At 34.5% G+C, this 18,248-nt stretch overlaps 1 protein-coding gene across 1 annotated transcript in view; it reads right to left on the minus strand.

Annotated features, from left to right (window-relative positions):
• Window positions 1-18,248, minus strand: part of COX10 (cytochrome c oxidase assembly factor heme A:farnesyltransferase COX10) — a 111,211-nt gene that overhangs the window by 51,001 nt on the left and 41,962 nt on the right. The window lies entirely within an intron of this gene.

Consider the following 18,248-nt stretch of genomic DNA (forward strand, 5'->3'; position numbering starts at 1 on the left):
TAGATGATTCTGTGTGAGTCACTTTATCATATAAATATAGATGATATCATATATCATCTTTATATGATAGAAAACTGAGAAATGAGAAGGCACTACAGTTTATTTGAGAAAGTTATCTTGGCTCTGCCACTTTCTAGCTGTGTCTCTGAGCAAGTCACTTTATTATCTTTCTTGGTCTCAGTTGCCTCACCTGTACAATGGAAATTATAATATTCATACTGCTATCTCACAAGATTGCTGTGAGAAAAATGCTTTGCAAACTTCATATGAATGTGAACTATTTTTTACTATTTTTAAGTATGAAGAAATAAGTAGTACCATGATGCATGTTTCTTTTATAGCTATAGTCTGAGAGCACATTACATGAAAAATTCCACAAATAACCAATATATTTATTCAGTCAGCTAGTAACAGTCTAAACTATGTCTAATATATTGGTTTAATATCAGGAGGACATGTTAGCTGCAGAGAGAGAGATGGTTCTCCATCTACATGTATATATATGTATATTTATACATAGAGAGAGAAAGGACGCATCTTATACATAGATAGTGCTCCATCTCTTACAAATATATAAAAATTATGTGTGTACATGTATGTTTGTGTATATGTATGTGTATACTGCCAGGAGGCAGCTAAATGGTACTATAGACAGAATGTTGGTCCTAGAGGCAGGAAGATCTGAGTTCAAATCTATCCTCAGACACTTGCTACACATGTGTCCCTGAGCAAATCATTTAATCTCTGTCTGCTTCAGTTTACTCACCAATATTACGGATATAATAACAACACCTACCTCCTAGAGTTGTTATGAGTATCTGCAAATAACACTATAGTGACTCCATTTAGTTGTTCTGTTACAATATCAGTGATGTGCAGAAACACAGTATGGCTACCAATGTTGTTTTATAGTACTATCTGTGAAACTCATAATTCATAATCTTCTGTTAGATTTAGTAAATTAAGAAACAACAGAGAAGCTTTTGTAACTTTGGGAAGGTTCTGTAAATTCTAATTCTAAGGCATTTTTAATGTTTTGAAGCAACAAATAGTCAGTTTCTGAAATCAGTAGAGAACCAGATACAAAATTGATGAATTGGAGGCTTACTAAAATTTTGGCAGGAATGGGAAGTGAAGAAATAGACTATTATGTAACCATCTACAGCTGTAATTTTAAACCAGAGGGAAAAAAATTCAAATGAAGAGGAATGACTAGTTTCATAGCTGGATGTTACTACTAAGATAGCATACCAGGCAAAGGGGAAATTACTGAATAAAAAGGGGAAACATCATATGGTTTGACTTAAAATTGACTGATTAAAGATGTAAGTCTTGAACTTAAATTGCAGTCATCTGTTGTGCCCCAATTAGTAGCACCTATACTTTGCTGAAAAGCATGAGAACATTACACTACACATATAAAAAAACCACGCTGACTACATTTCACACACTTTGCTCTGAACAGAATAGATTTATTCATCTATTTCAGTTTCTTTGGGATACATTAATTATAACACTACTACAGAAATTGGAGAAATAATGTAACATAATAAATACTATATTTTAATTACAAACTAGCTTTATAAAAGATACGGGAAAATTTCCCTTTTTAATTATGAAAGTTACTTTCAAATGCTATCATCTTTTTGAAGACAAAGTTAATTACTCATGCCCTGCAAAAATAAAATTTTAATTACTATATATCTATCATTAAACATTAACAATGTCATCTGAGCAATTCAACTTCATTCAAGTTTTAAAACAATTGCATTAATGTTGCTTAAAAATTATTATGCCATGATATTCTTTTTTTTTTTTTAAGTGGACTGTTTACCTGAAGTTTTTAAAAGAAACTTTCTGGGGGGGATATCACTTCAAATATGTTTGTAATCTTTTGTAAAAACTTCAAATTTTCTTCATTCACTCCCATATGCTCTGTCTTTAAAATTGGTTTGTTTGTTATAGGTCTGACTATGCCACCTTCCTTCCTGCCTGGGGTAGCCTGCATACATAAAATAAGTGTACAACAAGGTTAAAATTAAGTACCTTTGTTCATTAGAAGATTAGAGATATGTAGTGGCTACAAGGCTTGTCTTCAAAACTCAACTATAACACTTGATACTTATATGACTATATTGCTTCACAATAGTACTTGTTCTATTTATCTTATATATTTATTGAAAAGAAAGCACTCTTTAAACAAAGCACCAAACAAATGTGATTAAAATAGTGATGTGAAAAGAAATGCAAATGTATATTCTCCTTTTGGGCTTAAATTTGTTTTTTTCTGGTTTCCATTATTTTTCAGTTATGAAAAGCATTAATACATTGCCTTACATAATCAAATACACTTGTTCCAACAGCTGAAAATTGGAGCAGGCACAACATGCATTAACTGCCTTTGAGAATTTCTTGGTGCTGACAACTATCACCAATAGCACCAGCAAGTAGCAGAATTAAAGGCAAGGCTGAGAACACAGAATAAAGGTCAAAGTAACGGAGTAGTCTAGACCAGGTGTGTCAAATTCAAACAGAAAGGATCACTGCAAGCTGCAAACTATCTTAGAAAACCATAAATTAATATTCTCTATGTTGTACTGTATTCTTTTTATTTTGTTAAATATTTCTCAAATACATTTTAATCTGGTTCAGGCTGCATTTGGAAGCTTTGGGGGCCATGAGTTTGACACCTTTGGATAAGGTTAGAAAAGCAGTAGTCAAGGCATAAATTGTAAGTAAGTCCAGATGGGAGTAATATCCAGATTCAGAAAACTAGGACAATGTCATGGGGAAGAAGGAAGGGAAGATGAGAGAGGAAGAGAGGGAGAGAAAAGAGAAAGAGAAAAATCTCAATTACAATTTTAGACAGACAATTTATTTAACCTTTCCTTATCTAGGAATTGGAGAGAATCTCTAAGGATTTTTTAAGATCTAAATCCTATGATGCTGAAAAGTGAGGGCAGCCCTCTCAGAACACAGTGAAGTTGTGTCTTGCCTAATTATTCTCTCTAGCTATTGGAAGTATTTTCTTCCAATACAGTCTACTACTTTACTTGGGGAACAACTTGGTAGTATATTGCACAGAGCACCAGGTCTGGAGCTTAGTTCAAATATGGCCTCAGGCAGTGACTAGCTAAGTGGCCCTGGGTAAATCACTTATCCATTTGCCTCAGTTTCCTCATATATAAAATGAAGATAAAATAAGATTGTTGTGAGGATAAAATAAAATAAGATTTATAAAATGATAAGCACATTGTCTGGTATACAGTAGGTATACTCTATGTTAAGAGACCACCAACACATTTTGGTGGAATTTATTGGACATGGTTTAGCCATAAAATGAGTTTGAACCTGCAGCACAGAAAGAAGTAACCATCTTGATGACATCATATATTCATGGAAAAAAAGTAGCATTTAAAATTATTTTGTATTTCATAAAATAAGAATACTTAGAGTTGAAAAGGACCTTAGAAAGAAAACCTTATTCAACCCTTCATTTTACAGATAAGAAAACTGAGGTTTAGGGTGGTTAAGGAACTTATGCAACATCACACAGCTAAGAAGTGTTTGGATATGAAAACAGATCTTCTGCCCTTTCTGATATAACACTGCCTATAATATTACCAAGAATTGTTAGTGTTTATAATTAGTTGTCACTTTCTGTACAACCTTACAAACCTTTAAAGCATTATATAAATGTTATCTATTGAATTATATTTCAATTACTGTGTTGAAAAGGATACGCTCCATACCCAAAAGTCCTAACAGCCATACAGAAATTGTTTCAAAGTTATAGTAATTATGCAGCAGTTTGAACTATTTTATATATAACATCAATAGCGAATCCAGAAACACTTCTTTGATCATTATATCACTGAAAACGAAAATTCATTAATTACCTAACATGTTCACAGCATATATGTTTTACACACACACACACACACACACACACACACACAACAAAACTAAAAACCACTCTACTGAATAACCTTATTTCAATTTGAGTAATTAAAAAAATACTTTGGAGGAATGTGACTTCTGTCCCCATCTTTGCAAAAACACCCAAGTGAGACATAAACAATTTTGTTTTTAATTAACTTTAATAAAAACCATACCAGAAATCTATCTGTACATAATATTAAAAGGAATAATTTCAAAGTAAGTGTAAACCTCAATAAGAATATGTTATGGAAGAATGATGATGGAGAATGAAGAGAATTAAGATAAACTATTAAAAGATAAATTAAAATTAAAAAGGAAATTATAAAATATATTTAGATATGAAAAAGACCAATACAGAATGGTATAAAATATAAATTAACTTTGTGATCTGACAGATGTTTGACAACTGCAAAATGGAAAACTAATCTCAGGTAATAGTACATAAACGATATCATTAAGCTCAAGACTTTCATATGATACAACATACACTATAGTAACTCTTCACAAGGTAATAGATGAATGCACACTGAAATTTTTATTGTTTTGAAGGTGCTGATGTTAAATGGATTTCAATTTCACTAAGTGTCATTTTACTGAAATTAATAGCCCTTTCTAAATATGCCAATAGTAAAAAGAAATAATTAAAAATACATTTAAAACTTTCAAGTGTTTCTTGAAATTACCTTTTAAGAACTGAGATGCAAAGAGGATAAATTATTTGTCTAAAGTCACAGGGCTATTAATTATCTGAGACAGGATTCAAACCTAGTGTCTTCCTGACCCTAAGTCCAGGACTCAAATATACAATGCTGTCCCTCAAAGTCCACAGAAGAAAACACCTTTCTAAATATTTTCATCAACAAAAGAAACAGATTAGACATGTAACTTTAAAAAAAAAAGAAACTTGAAAAGTAATAAATCAGAACCTCAACTACCAAATAGAAATTCTGAAAATAAAAAATCAAAAGTAAAAGCAATAAACTGATAATATTAAAGGTTGAATTGGGGGAAGGAACTAATAAATCAGGTAAACAAGTGGATAATAAGACAAAAAGAAAAGGAGGAAAAACAACTTGACAAATTCAAATAAAGAAAGTTATTAGAATTTGTTTTTCCAACTATATGACAAAATTGATTATTTAAATGAAGTAGAGGAAAACTAACAAAAACTTAAAATACATAGATTAACAGAAGGAGAGAAAATTTAAATAAATATCCCAACAGAAAAAGAAACTGAACAAGGTAGAAATGAACTCCCTGAGTGTGCACGGGCAGGGGGAAGCCCTAGTCCTAAATGGATAAGATTTTATTAAACATTCAAAAAATAATTAACTCCAATATTACATAAATGGGTAGCAATAATGGAGAAAGAAGATATCCTACCAAACTTACTGTGAGACAGATATCCCGATATTCAAACCAGGAAGAGAAGTAAAAGAGAAAGAAAAATATAGACAGAACAATGGTTCTAATAAATACTGATGTTAAAAAATGAACAAAGAGGCCACACTAACATATTAAAAATATTATACATTATGACCCAATTGGATTTATACCAGGAATACAAGGGCAAAATAAGATTAGATCATGTTCATAACAAAACAATAAAATCACAACATATCAATGGCTACAGAAAGCCTTTAATAAAACATAGCACCCATTTATGATTTTTTTAAAAATGTAAAATAAATAGGCCTTTCCTTAAACTGATAAATATCTCTCCAAAATCAAGAGCTAGCATTATTAGCTATATAGAGAAAGAGAAGAAGGCTTTCCTAATAAGATAAAGGTAAAGCAAGGATACGCACTGTCATCACTATTACTTTATACATTTCCAGAAATACAAGATATAATAAAGTAATTAAGGGAATAAGCAAAAAACAAAAAACCAAAAATTTTAAATGGGAAGCCAACATTTTTATGCCTTACTGAATCAGATTAAGCTTACCACAATTTAGTTAAATTAATATGTAAGCTATATGTAAAAACAGAAAGAAAATTCCTCCATTAATTGCATTCAAAAATGTATTATTAAGTACCTAATAAGTATGTAGTATAAACGGGAGATCCAAAAACAGAAACAAAACAGTCCCTACACTGAAGGAGCTTAAAACCTATTGTTACACATTTTTATCAGTTTGCTACTGCCATTTGACTCTATTACTATAGTGATGAAAACAGTACTTTCTCTTCACCATATCTAGCTACCTATAGAAACTGCCTTTATGATCCTCCTAAAATCAGAAACTAGGAGCAATCAATCAAACTCAGGAGGCATGAGAAGTAGTGGCAGAAGAAATGTGCAAGTACTCTGGTTCCACAACATTTCATACTGTCCCAAATATTTTCCTTCACTCTAGCCAAATATCTGACTTTGACAAGCCTTAAAATCAGTTAGTCAATAAACATTTATTAAGCACCTATGTGCTAGGCACTGTGCTAAACACTGGGGATACAAAGAAAGGTAAAATATAGTCCCTGCTTTCATGGAGATCAGAATCTAATGAGGAAGACAACATGCAAACAACTATGAACAAACAAGCTAGATAAAGGACAAACTGGAAATCAACAGAGGCTTCCTGTAGTAGTTGTTCAGGCATTTAGTTATGTCTAACTCTTCATCTTACCTAACAGGGAAGCAGGAGGGGAAGAAGCTAAGAGAAAGGTAATAGGTGATAAAAAAGGAGGGTAGATTAAGGGAGGTAGTAATTCAGAAGCAAAATAAACTTCAGAAGGGACAGGGAAAAAGAGAAAGACAAGGACAAACAGAAAAATAGAATGAAGGGAAGTTAATGGCATAAACTCACCCACAAAATGGAAGCAGATAGCTGAATGGATTAGAAACCAGAATCCAAAACTATCCTGTTTGCAAGAAACACACTTGAAAAAGAAAGATACAGACAGAGTTAAAATAATTGGCTAGGGAAGAAACTATTATGTTTTAGCCGTGGCTAAAAAAATAAAAAGGCAGGGGTAGCAATCATGATCTCAGACAGAACAAAAACAAAAAATAAATCTAATTAAAAGAGATAATCAGGGAAACTATGTCTTACTAAAAATACAAGCATTGAATAGCACAGTATGCAAATTCTTAAAGGAAAAGATAAGTAAGTTACAAAAGGGAACAGATAGTGATACTATATTAGTGGGGGACTTCAACTTTCTCATCTCAGAGTTAAATATATTTAACCATAAAAAACATAAGAAAGGTACCTCTGGAGCCAAGATGGTGGAATAAGGAAGGAACTCACCTGAGCTCTCCCAAATTCCACAACTTTAAAATAACACCTCAAAATAAATTCTAGAGTGGAAGAACAAACAAAAGGATGGGGTGAAAACAATTTTCCAGCCCAAGAGTATTTAGAAGGTGACAGTGGAGTGTAGTCCAGTGCAGGCAACCTAGGCAAGACAGCAGTGAGGCACCACACCACTGTACAGCCAGCAGCTAGGCCTCGCAACTTCCACAAGCCAGCAGTGAGGTCCTAGTCAGGGGGAAAGCCAGCAGCAAGGCCCTACACCCCAGGAAACCAGCAGCAAGGCCTACGCCCCTGTGTAAGCCAGCATGTAGCTGGCCCCATGCAACAAAGCTAGCAGCAGGCCCCACCCAGAAAGCCAGTGCAGGCTTTGGGGGCAACTGAATCAGCATCAGTGACTATAGGGGCTCTCATCCCAGAGATGGTAAGGGAGGCAGACAACTGGTCAGAAGATTACAAGGGATACTTTGCTGACACTGGGCATAGGAGTCTGTTGCAACAGGGATCCAGTTCACAGACCCAGTTCACAGTCCCAGGGTGAGGAAAAGCACTAGGACATTAGAACATGCAGCCAGAGGTGAGCAGAGACCCTGGTCACAGTTCTAGGATGGAAAAGAATGCTTGTGGTCATTCACAGAGCACAGCACAGGTCAGAAGAGCAGTGACCACACCTCTCCTTAGATCATACTACCTAGTAAGAACAACAAACTTACAGAGCCCCCCAAAATTAGCTCTGAAAACAGCAGCATGAAAAACCTGAAGCTTGGGACAGCGCCCCCTCCAACTAAGGAGCAGAGGTCAACTTAATAAAAAATTAAAAGTCAAGAAATAGGTTGGAAAAATGAACCAAAAACAACCAAAAAAAACACCATAGAAAGTTACCATGGTTACAGGGAAGCTCAAAACACCAGAGGAGGTCAACAATATCAAAATAGCTACATATAAAGCTTCAAAAGAAAAATGCAAACTCCCCCCCTCCAAAAAAAAAAAACTCCCAGAAGAGCTCAAAAAGGATTTTAAAAATCAAATAAGAGATGCTAAAGAAAAATCTGGAAAAGAAATGAATGATGCATGAGAATCATGAAAAAGAGTCAACAGCTTAGTAATGGAAACACACACACACACACACACAGAGACATACACACACACAAAACAACAGAAAAAGATGTAGAAAAACTCACTAAAAAAAAAAACAACACACAACTCCTTAAAAAGCAGAACTTGCCAAATGGATAAGCAAGTACAAATGCTCACTGAAGAAAATAATTCCTTGAAAATTAGAATTGGGCAAGTGAAAGACTTGAGAAGAAGCAATCAAATAAAATCAAAAGAATAAAAAAAACAGAATAAAATATGAAGAATCTCATCAGAAAAACAACTAACCTGGGAAATAGATGAAGGAGAGATAATCTAAGAATTACTGGACTACCTGACAGCCATAAAAAAAAATAGCCTAGAGAACATATTTCAAGAAATTATCAAGGGAAACTGCCCTGATATTCTAGAAATAGAGGGAGAAAAATAGAAAGTGAAAGGATCAACCAATCACCTCCTGAAAGAGATTCGAAAATGAAAACTCCTAAGAATATTATAGCCAAATTCCAGAGCTCCCAAGCCAAGGAGAAAGAACTGAAAGTAGCCAGAAAGAAACAATATCAAATATCATAGAGCCACAGTCAGGAAAACATAGAATTTAGCAGTTTCTACATGAAAGGATCAGAGGGCTTGGAAGATGATATTCCAGTAGGTGAAGAAGCTACCATTATAACCAAGAATCAACTACCCAGCAAAAACGAGTATAATTCTTCAGGTGGAAAAATGGATATTTAATGAAACAGAGGACTTTTAAACATTTATGATAAAAAGACCAGAGCTGAACAGAAAATCTTACTTTCAAATACAAGACTCAAGAGAAGCATGAAAAAGTCAACAGGAAAGAGAAATCATAAAGGATTCAATAAGGTTAAACTGCTCATATATTTCTACATGGGAAAATACTTCTAACTCTTAAGAATTTTATCACTATTAGGGCAGTTAGGAGGAGTATACATAGACAGAAGCCACAGGCATGAATTGACTATGATAGGATGATATTCAAGACAACAAAATTAAGGAGTGAGAAAGAGGGATGCACTGGTAGGAGAGAGAAGGGAGAGCTAGAATGGGGTAAATTATCTCATGTAAAATAGACATGAAAAGGAGCTTTTACAGTGGAGGAGAGGATGGGAGCAATGTTGGTGGATTATTGCTTAAACCTTACTCTCATCAAAATTGGCTCAGAGAGGGAATAACATACACATTCAGTTGGGTATAGAAATCTATCATGAACTACAGGGAAGTAGAAGGGGAGGGGGAAAAGAGAAAAAGAGGGGGACTGTTAGAAGAGACAGTGGACTGCAGAGGCAATGGTCAGAAGCAAAATACTTGTAAGAAGGGATGGGTGAAAGGAGAGAGAGAAGAATAAACAGAAAAAATAGAATGGAGGGAAATATACAGTTAGTAATCATAATGTGAATGTCATGAACTCACATATAAAACAGAAGAGGATAGCAGAATGGATTAAAAACCAGAATCCTTGTAAACATGTTGTTTATAAGAAATACTCTGAAGTAGGGACACACCCAGAGTAAAGGTATGTGCCTGTAGCAGAATCTATTATGTATCATAGGTAAAAAAAAAAAAAAGCAGGGGTAGCAATCATGATCTCAGACAAAAGAAAATTAGATATAATGAAGAGATGAGAAGAAAACTACATCTTGCTAAAAGGTACCATAAACAATGAAATTATAGTACTAAACATATATGCACCAAATATCATAGCATCTAAATTTTTAAAGGAAAAGTTAAATAAGTTACAGGAGGCAATAGATAGTAAAATTATACTGGGGGAGGGGGGGAACAATGCCTCAATTTTCCTCTCTCAGAACTAGATAAATCTGACCAAAAATAAACAAGAAAGAAGTTGAGAAAATGAATAAAATTTTATAAAAATTAGATATGACAGATATCTGGAGAAAATTGAATGGGAATAGAAAGGAAATGTGCTTTTATCTCAGTGGTATATATCACTCACACAAAAAATGTATTCTTTTAAAATCATAACACAATAAAATTATATTCGATAGATTAAAAGTTAATTGGAAACTAAACAATCAAATCCTAAAGAATGAGTGAGTCAAAGGACAAATCACAGAATCAATCAATTTCATTAAAGAGAATGACAACAATGAGATAAAATGCTAAAATTTATGGGATGCAGCCAAAGCAGTACATTGGGGAAAATTTATACTTCTAAACTCTTACATTAATAAAATAATGAGCAGATGAATGACTTGGGAATGCAACTAAAATAACTGGGAAAAAATATTTAAATCCTCAATTAAACTTCAAACTGGAAATCCTGAAAATGAAAAGAGAGATGCCATTGGTTAATTTGATTCGAAGAAAGAAAGAAAGAAAGAAAGAAAGAAAGAAGGAAAGAAAGAAAGAAAGAAAGAAAGAAAGAAAGAAGAAAACCAAATTACCAGTATCAAAAATGAAAAGAGTGAATTCACCATAAATAAAGCAATTATTAAGGCATTATTATATGCCAACAAATCTGACAAATCTAAGTGAAATGGATATTTACAAAAATATAATCACCCAGATTAAAAGAAGAGGAAATAGAACACCTAAATAACCCCATCTTAGAAAAAGAAATTGGAACAAGCCATTAATAAACTTCCTAAGAAAAACCCCTAGGGCAAGACAGACTCATACATGAATGGTATCAAACATTTAAAGAACAATTAGTTCCAATACTATATAAACTATTTGGAATAGGCAAAGCAGGAATACTGACAAATTCCTTTTTACTATATAAATATGGTGCTGATACCTAAAGCAGGAAGGGCAAAAACAGAGAAAGAAAACTATAAATTAATTGCCCTAATGAATATTGAAGAAAAATTTTAAATAAAATATTAGCAAGGAGATTACAGCAATACATCACAAGGATCACACACTATGACCAGATGAGAATTATACCAGTAATGCAGGACTAGTTTAATATTAGGAAAGCTATCAGTATGACTGATCATATAAAATAATGAAACTAACAGAAATCATATGATTATTTCAATAGATGCAGAAAAAGCTTTTGACAAAACATAAGACCCATTCCTATTAAAAACACTAGGGAGCACAGGAATAAATAGAGCTTTACTTAAAATGATAAGTAGTATCTTCTTATTTGTTTCAGTGGTTTTCATTAATGATTTCTTGAAATATGATATCCAGGTTCTTTTTGTAGTCAGGGATTTCAAGTAATCCAGTGATTCTTAATTTATCTCTAGTTGAGTTGTTTTCCAGGTCAGTTGTTTTTTATGTCATACCTAACATTTTCCTCGATTTTTTTTTTATCCTTTGACTTTAATAATTTTTATTGACTCCTGGAATCATTACTTGAACCATTCTAATTTTTAAAGAGTTTGTTATTAGGGCACAGTTTTGTGCCTCATATTAAGGCAACAGATTATTTTTCCAAGTCTCTGCTCGACAGCTCTCATTTATTTTAAAATAACTGAGGGCCAGTGACACTTGCCTCTTCATTCTTCTTTTAAGATACTCCATCTCCCAATTCTGCTTTTTGACAAGATTCTATCATGCCTGGAATTCTCTCTGTCGTTGCCATAACCTGACTTCTCTGTTTTCTTTAGAGTCCCAGTTAAAATCCCACTTTTTACCAGAAGCCTTTCCTAATCTACCTCAATTCTAGTGCCTTCCCTCAGCTGATTATCTTCAATTTATTCTCTATATATCTTGTTTACACATTGCTATTCACATGTTGCCTCCCTCAGACTATGATCTCACTGAGAGCAGAAACCTGTCTTTCTTTGTGTCCCTACCATTTAGCACAATGTTTAACAAGGTATACAATGAATATTTAGTCAAAGATTATGGATTGTCACCAGGCTGGATTCACAACAGCAATGCAGGGCTGGTTCAATATGATGAAAATTATAAATATAATCAACCACATTAATAAAAAGAACAGACTATACCAACAGATACAGGAAAAGTTTCTGACAAGATAAACCATTCCAGTTAAAAACACTAGAAAGCATAGGAATGAATGCATCTTTCCTTAACATAAGTGGTATCAATCTAAAATCAAGAGGGAGCATTATTTGTACTAGTGATAAACTATAAACCTTTTCAATAAGATCAGGGATAAAGAAAGGATGTCCACTGCTATTCAAATATAGTGGTAGAAATGCTAACCATAACAATAAGAAAGAGAAAATGAGGGAATAAATATAGGCAAAGTAGAAACAGAATTACTGCTTTTCGCAGATGATATGATGGCTTAGAGGACTCTAGGAAGTCAAATAAAAAAATAATTGAAAAATTAACAACTTTGGAAAAGTCATAAGATATAAAATAAACCTATAAAAATCATAAGTATTTCTGTATATTACTAATAAAATACAGCAGGAAGAGAGAAAGTCCATTAAAAATAACTCCAGAAAATATAAAATACTATGTGCCAAGACATATACAGAAAATTATGTTAACACAATTACAAAACAATCTTTACACAAACACAGAGGCAAATAATTGGAGAAATATTAATTGCTCATAGATAGGCTAAGCTAAAATAATAAAATGGATAATGCTACCTAAATTAATTTACTTTTTCAGCGTCATATCAATAAAATGCCAACGAACTGCTACATAGAGACAGGATAAAAACACAACACAATAACAAAATTGGTCAAGGAATAAAAGCCAAGAATCCCAAAAGAATTAATGGAAAAAAAAACTGGAAAAGAAAGGGACCCAGCAGTATCCACCTCAAAATATACTACAAAATAGGAATGATCAAAACCGTTTAGTACTTGTTAAAAAACAGAGAGGCTGATTAGGAATGGCTTAGGTACACAATATACAGAAGCAAACAAGCACAGTAGCCAGTGTTTGATATACCCAAAGATCCCAACTACTGGGGCAAAAACTGGAAAGTAGCCTAGAAGAAATTAGGTATAAAACATCTCAAACTGTAAACCATAATAAGCTCCAAAAGGGTCACACTGACTTAAGACATAAAGGGTAACATTATAAAAAAATTGAAAGAGCAAGGAAGAAATTACCTGTCAGATTTAGATAGGATAGTTCAAGAACAAATAAGAGATAGAAAGGATGGCAGAAGGCAAAATGGACAACTGTGATTACATAAAATTTAAAAAAAAAGTTTTTGCAATAACAACACCAATGCAGCTAAAATTAGAAATGAGTCTTATCAGAGAAACTTGCTGCAAAGATCCCCCCACTCGCAATTTACTGTTTCTCTTCTAATTTTACCTGCATTGGTGGTGGTGGTGTAAAAAAAAGGTTTTTTTTAAATTTACTAAGTAAAATTATTAAGGAAAAGAGCCATTCTCTAGTTGATAAATGGTCAAAGAACATGAATACTCAGATTTCAAAGGAGGAAATCCAAGATATCAACAACCATATTTTTAAATGCCCTAAATCATTAATAATTAGAGAAATGCAAATTAAAACAAAATTTTTAGTATTACCTTACACCCATCAGATTGTCAAAGTTGACAAAAAGATGGAAATGACAAATACTGAAAGAGCTGTGGGAAAACAGGTTACATTAATGCAGTGTTGGTGGAGATGTAAAATGGTCCAGCCATCCTGGAAAGCAATTTGGATCTATGCTCAAAAAGATAATACTGTGAATACTCTTTGATCTATACTACTAGAGCTATAATCCAAAGAGATCAAAGGAAAAGGATTTTTACATACAAAAATATTTATAATAGCTCTTTTTGTGTTGGCAAAGAACTGAGAACTGATGTGTTATCTGGCAATTATGGAATGGCTGAACAAACTGTAGTTTCTAAATGAATTAGAATACTACTGTACTGTAAGAAATAATAAAGGGGATGGTTTCAGAGAAACTTAAACCAGGCTTGTATGAAATGATGCAGGGTTAAGTGGGCAGAACCACAAAAAAAATTTTTACAACACATCATAAAGTCAAACAACTTTGAAAGCATTAGAAACTGATCAATATAATGACCAATTATAATCCCAGATGACTAACAGTGCAACATGCTACCACGATCCTAATAGAGAGGTGACAGACTTAGAATGAAGACTGTAACACTTTTTTTTAAGATGGCTAAGGCAAGAATTTGCTTTTCTTTACTATAAATGTGTATAAAAGGTTTTGCTTTCCTTGCTTTCTCAATGAAGGGGAGGAGCGGAATGTAGAAAAGGTATATCTTTGTAAAAATAAAATTATTTAATTTTTAAAAATATACTTGAAACAAAAATATTCATACTGTGATCAAATGAAGGGCTAAAGCAGAAACTATGAAACTTCAGGTTAACTGAAATAAGCAGAGATTTCTATCATTATTTTGGATGAAGTTATAGCAAAACTAGACTCGATAAAAAGAGGTGAACAGGGAAACAAATGATGCTTAAAGGCATCATAAATAAGAAATCAATATCAGTACTTACATACATTTACTTCACTGTATAGCATATAAATACTTAAAGGAAAAGTTAATTAAATTGTAGGAGAAATAAACATTAAGCAGTACAAGTAGGGAGTCTCACTTTAGGGGATAACTTCTGGGAACCAAGACGGCAGAGTAAGAAGTAAGTTGCTCTCACCTTTCCTTAGTGACCTCTGAAAGCCCAGAAAATATCACCCCAGGAAAAACCCTGGAACAGCTGAGTCAGCAGAAAGGCAGGATGCAGCAGGCTTGTAGCCCAGGAAGCTTGAGGGATAATGGGAAGGCCTCTCTTGTGGGGGGGGGAGAATGGTAAAGCAGTACAGGAACAGGAGTCCCAGCAAGCCAGTGGCAAGCCCCACCTCAGCAAAGCTGGGGGAGATCCTGAGCCCCAGGGTGGTGGAGCAAGCAAGCACCAACACCAAGACACCTGAGTGCCTCAGCACAGGCAGGGGAACCAGTAAACACTAGCGTTCTCTAGCAGCCAAACCTCCCAGTGCTTCAACACAGCTCCTGAAAGTACAACCCCAGGAGGCATAGCTCCAGGCTGGCAGACATCCTCCAGCAGCCAAACATTTGAGTGCTTTAAAGAAGCCTGGGTGAGCAGGCATCCTCCAGAGGCCAGACTTTCCACCCCTATCTTGAGAGCTCCAGTGGTGCTGACCCCAGCTCAGCACAAGGTAAGCTGCCAAAACCCTACAGACTCCAGCTGCCAGCACCTGAGGCCCCAGCACACAAAGCCAGGGACCAGGTCCTGGGCTCCCAGCACAAGAAGCTTAGGGCAGTGCCCTCTGCGCTTCAGCAGGAGAACTCAACTTAAAAAGCTGGGAAATAAGCAAACACCATGAGCAGAAAGCAGAAACAGACAATGACCACAGATTCTTTCTATGAGGACAGAGACGATCAAGGCAAAAATTCAGAAGAGGACAACACTGTCAACATACCCACATGTGAAACCTCAAAGGGAAAAATGAACTGGTCTCTAGCCCAAAAAGCCTTCTTGGAAGAGCTCAAGAAGGATTTTAAAAGTCAAATAAGAGAGGAAGAAGAAAAATTGAGAAAGGAAATGAGAGGTATGTACGAAAGAATCAATAGCTTCTTAAAGGAAGGACAAAAACTGACTGTAGAAAACAAGTCCTTAAAAAATACAATTGGCTTCGCTGAGGAGAAGAACTACTTAAAAAGTAAAATGAGTCAAATGGAAAAGGAGGTACAAAATCTAACAGAAGGAAACAATTCATTAAAAATTAAAATCAGGCAAGTGGAAGCTAATGACTACAAATCAGTCAAACAGAAACAAAAGAATGAAAAAAAGTAAGACAATGTAAAATACCTCATTGGTAAAACAACTGACCTGGAAAATAGATCAGGAGAGACAATTTAAAAATTATTGGTCTACCTGAAAACCATGATGAAAAAAAAAGAGCCCGGACAGCACCTTTCAGGAAATCCTCAAGGAAAACTGCCCTGAGGTCCTAGAACCAGGAGGTAAAATAAGTTGCTGAAAGAATCCACTGATCACCTCCTGAAAGAGATCCGAAATTGAAAATGCCAAGGAACATTGTAGCCAAATTCCAAAATTACCAGGTTAAAGAGAAAATACTGCAAATAGCCAGAAATACACAATTTAAATATCATGGAACCACACTCAGGATTATGCAGGACGTTGTAGCTTCTACATGAAAAGATTGGGGGGCGTGGAGCTTGGAACCCCAGTGAAATTGAGCATAATGTTTCACGGGAGGAGATGGACATCCAAAGAAATAGGGACTTTCAAACCTTCCTGACAAGATGACCACAGCTCAACAGAAAATTTGATCTTCAAATACAAGACTCAAGAGAGGCGTAAAAAGGTAAAGAGGAAAGAAAAAACAGGTTATTAATAAGGGCAAACTGTTTACATCCCTACTAGGGAAGATGATACTTGTGACTCTTGAGAACTGCATCATTATTACAGTATTTAAGAGGGGTATCCATAGAGGATGTTAGTATAAGTTGACTTTGATGTGATGATAAATAATGTAATTAAGTGGTGAAAAGAGGTTGTTCTGGGAGAAGAGGAAAGCAGGAGGCAAACAAGGGTAAACTATATCACATGGAAAGGCACCAAACCTATTACAGTAGAGGGAAAGAAGGGAGGCAGATGAGCATTGAATCTTACTTTCATTTGGCTCAAAGAGAGAATAACATAATCAGCTAGGTATAGAAATCTAACTTACCCTATAAGAAGTATGATGGGAAAAGGGAGGAAGAGGATGGATGGGAGAGAAGTAGTAAGGGTAAAGGGGAAGAAAAGTGAGAGGGATGATAGGAAGGGAGGGCAGACTGACGGAGACACTGGTTGAAAACAAAACTCTAGTGAGGAGGGAAATGGAGAAAGGAGAGAGACAAGCATAAACGGGGGTTGGGAGGAGAGTTAGGATGGAGAGAAAGACACAGATAGTAATCATAACTGCAAATGTGAATGGGATGAACTCTCCCATAAAATGGAAGTGGATAGCAGAGTGGATAAAGAACAATAATCCTACAATATGTTGTTAAAAAACCTGTTAAGACTTATATGAACTGATGCTGAGTGAGGTGAGCAGAACCAGGAGAACACTGTACACAGTAACAGCCACACTATGTGATGACTAACTTTGACAGACTTGGCTCTTCTCAGCAATGCAAGGATCTCAGACAAGTCCAAAAGACTCATGACGGAGAGTACTATCCAAATCCAGAAAAAGAATTTTGGAGTTTGAACGCAGATGGAAGCATTTGCTCTCCTTTTCTTTTGTTGTTTTGTTTTGTTTCTTTTCTCGTGGTTCCTCCCATTGGTTCTAATTCTTCTTTACATCATGACCAACGTGAAAATACGTTTAATATGAAAGTATAAGTAGAGCCTATATCAGATTGCACGCCATCTTGGGAAGGAGAGAAGGGAGATATGGGCAGAAAATTCAAAACTCAAAATCTTATGGAAGTAAATGTTGAAAACTAAAAATAAATTATTAAAAAACAAAAAACAAAAACCAAGATATACTTGGAGTAGAAAGTGAGGCCACACAACTAATTTTTCACCCCTAGGTTCTAGGTTATTTAAGGTAGATAATGTAGGGCAAAGGCCTGATGTTTAGTGTGATGCTTAGAACAAATCTATGATAAACTTTCCCCATTAGAATGGTTTCACATGTAGGATTTTCTATTTTTAATTTCAAAAATTTCAAAAAAGCACAAGGTGAATTTTGTATTCAAAGCTGAAAGGGTTTAGGTACATGAAGTTTCCTGATTTAAAAGTGAATTCATTAAGTCCCAAGATCAGGCCTTTAAATGATCAGACCTATTTTTGGCTTCAACACAATCCTAATGTTGCCAATTATACCATATGACTACTAACTCTGTATTTCTTAAATGATTACAAAGCATTTTCTCAGCAAGTTTAACACTATTTTTTTGAATTAAGAATGTATGATATAAAACACCAAATACAAATCAAGAAAATGAGATTTAAGGTTAGGGTTTAAATGATTTATATAATTTTACACAAGTGAGTAAATGC

Source organism: Phascolarctos cinereus, unplaced genomic scaffold (assembly GCF_003287225.1).
Source record: "Phascolarctos cinereus isolate Bilbo 61053 unplaced genomic scaffold, phaCin_HiC Scaffold_5;HRSCAF=322, whole genome shotgun sequence".
In the NCBI taxonomy this organism is placed as follows: domain Eukaryota; kingdom Metazoa; phylum Chordata; class Mammalia; order Diprotodontia; family Phascolarctidae; genus Phascolarctos; species Phascolarctos cinereus.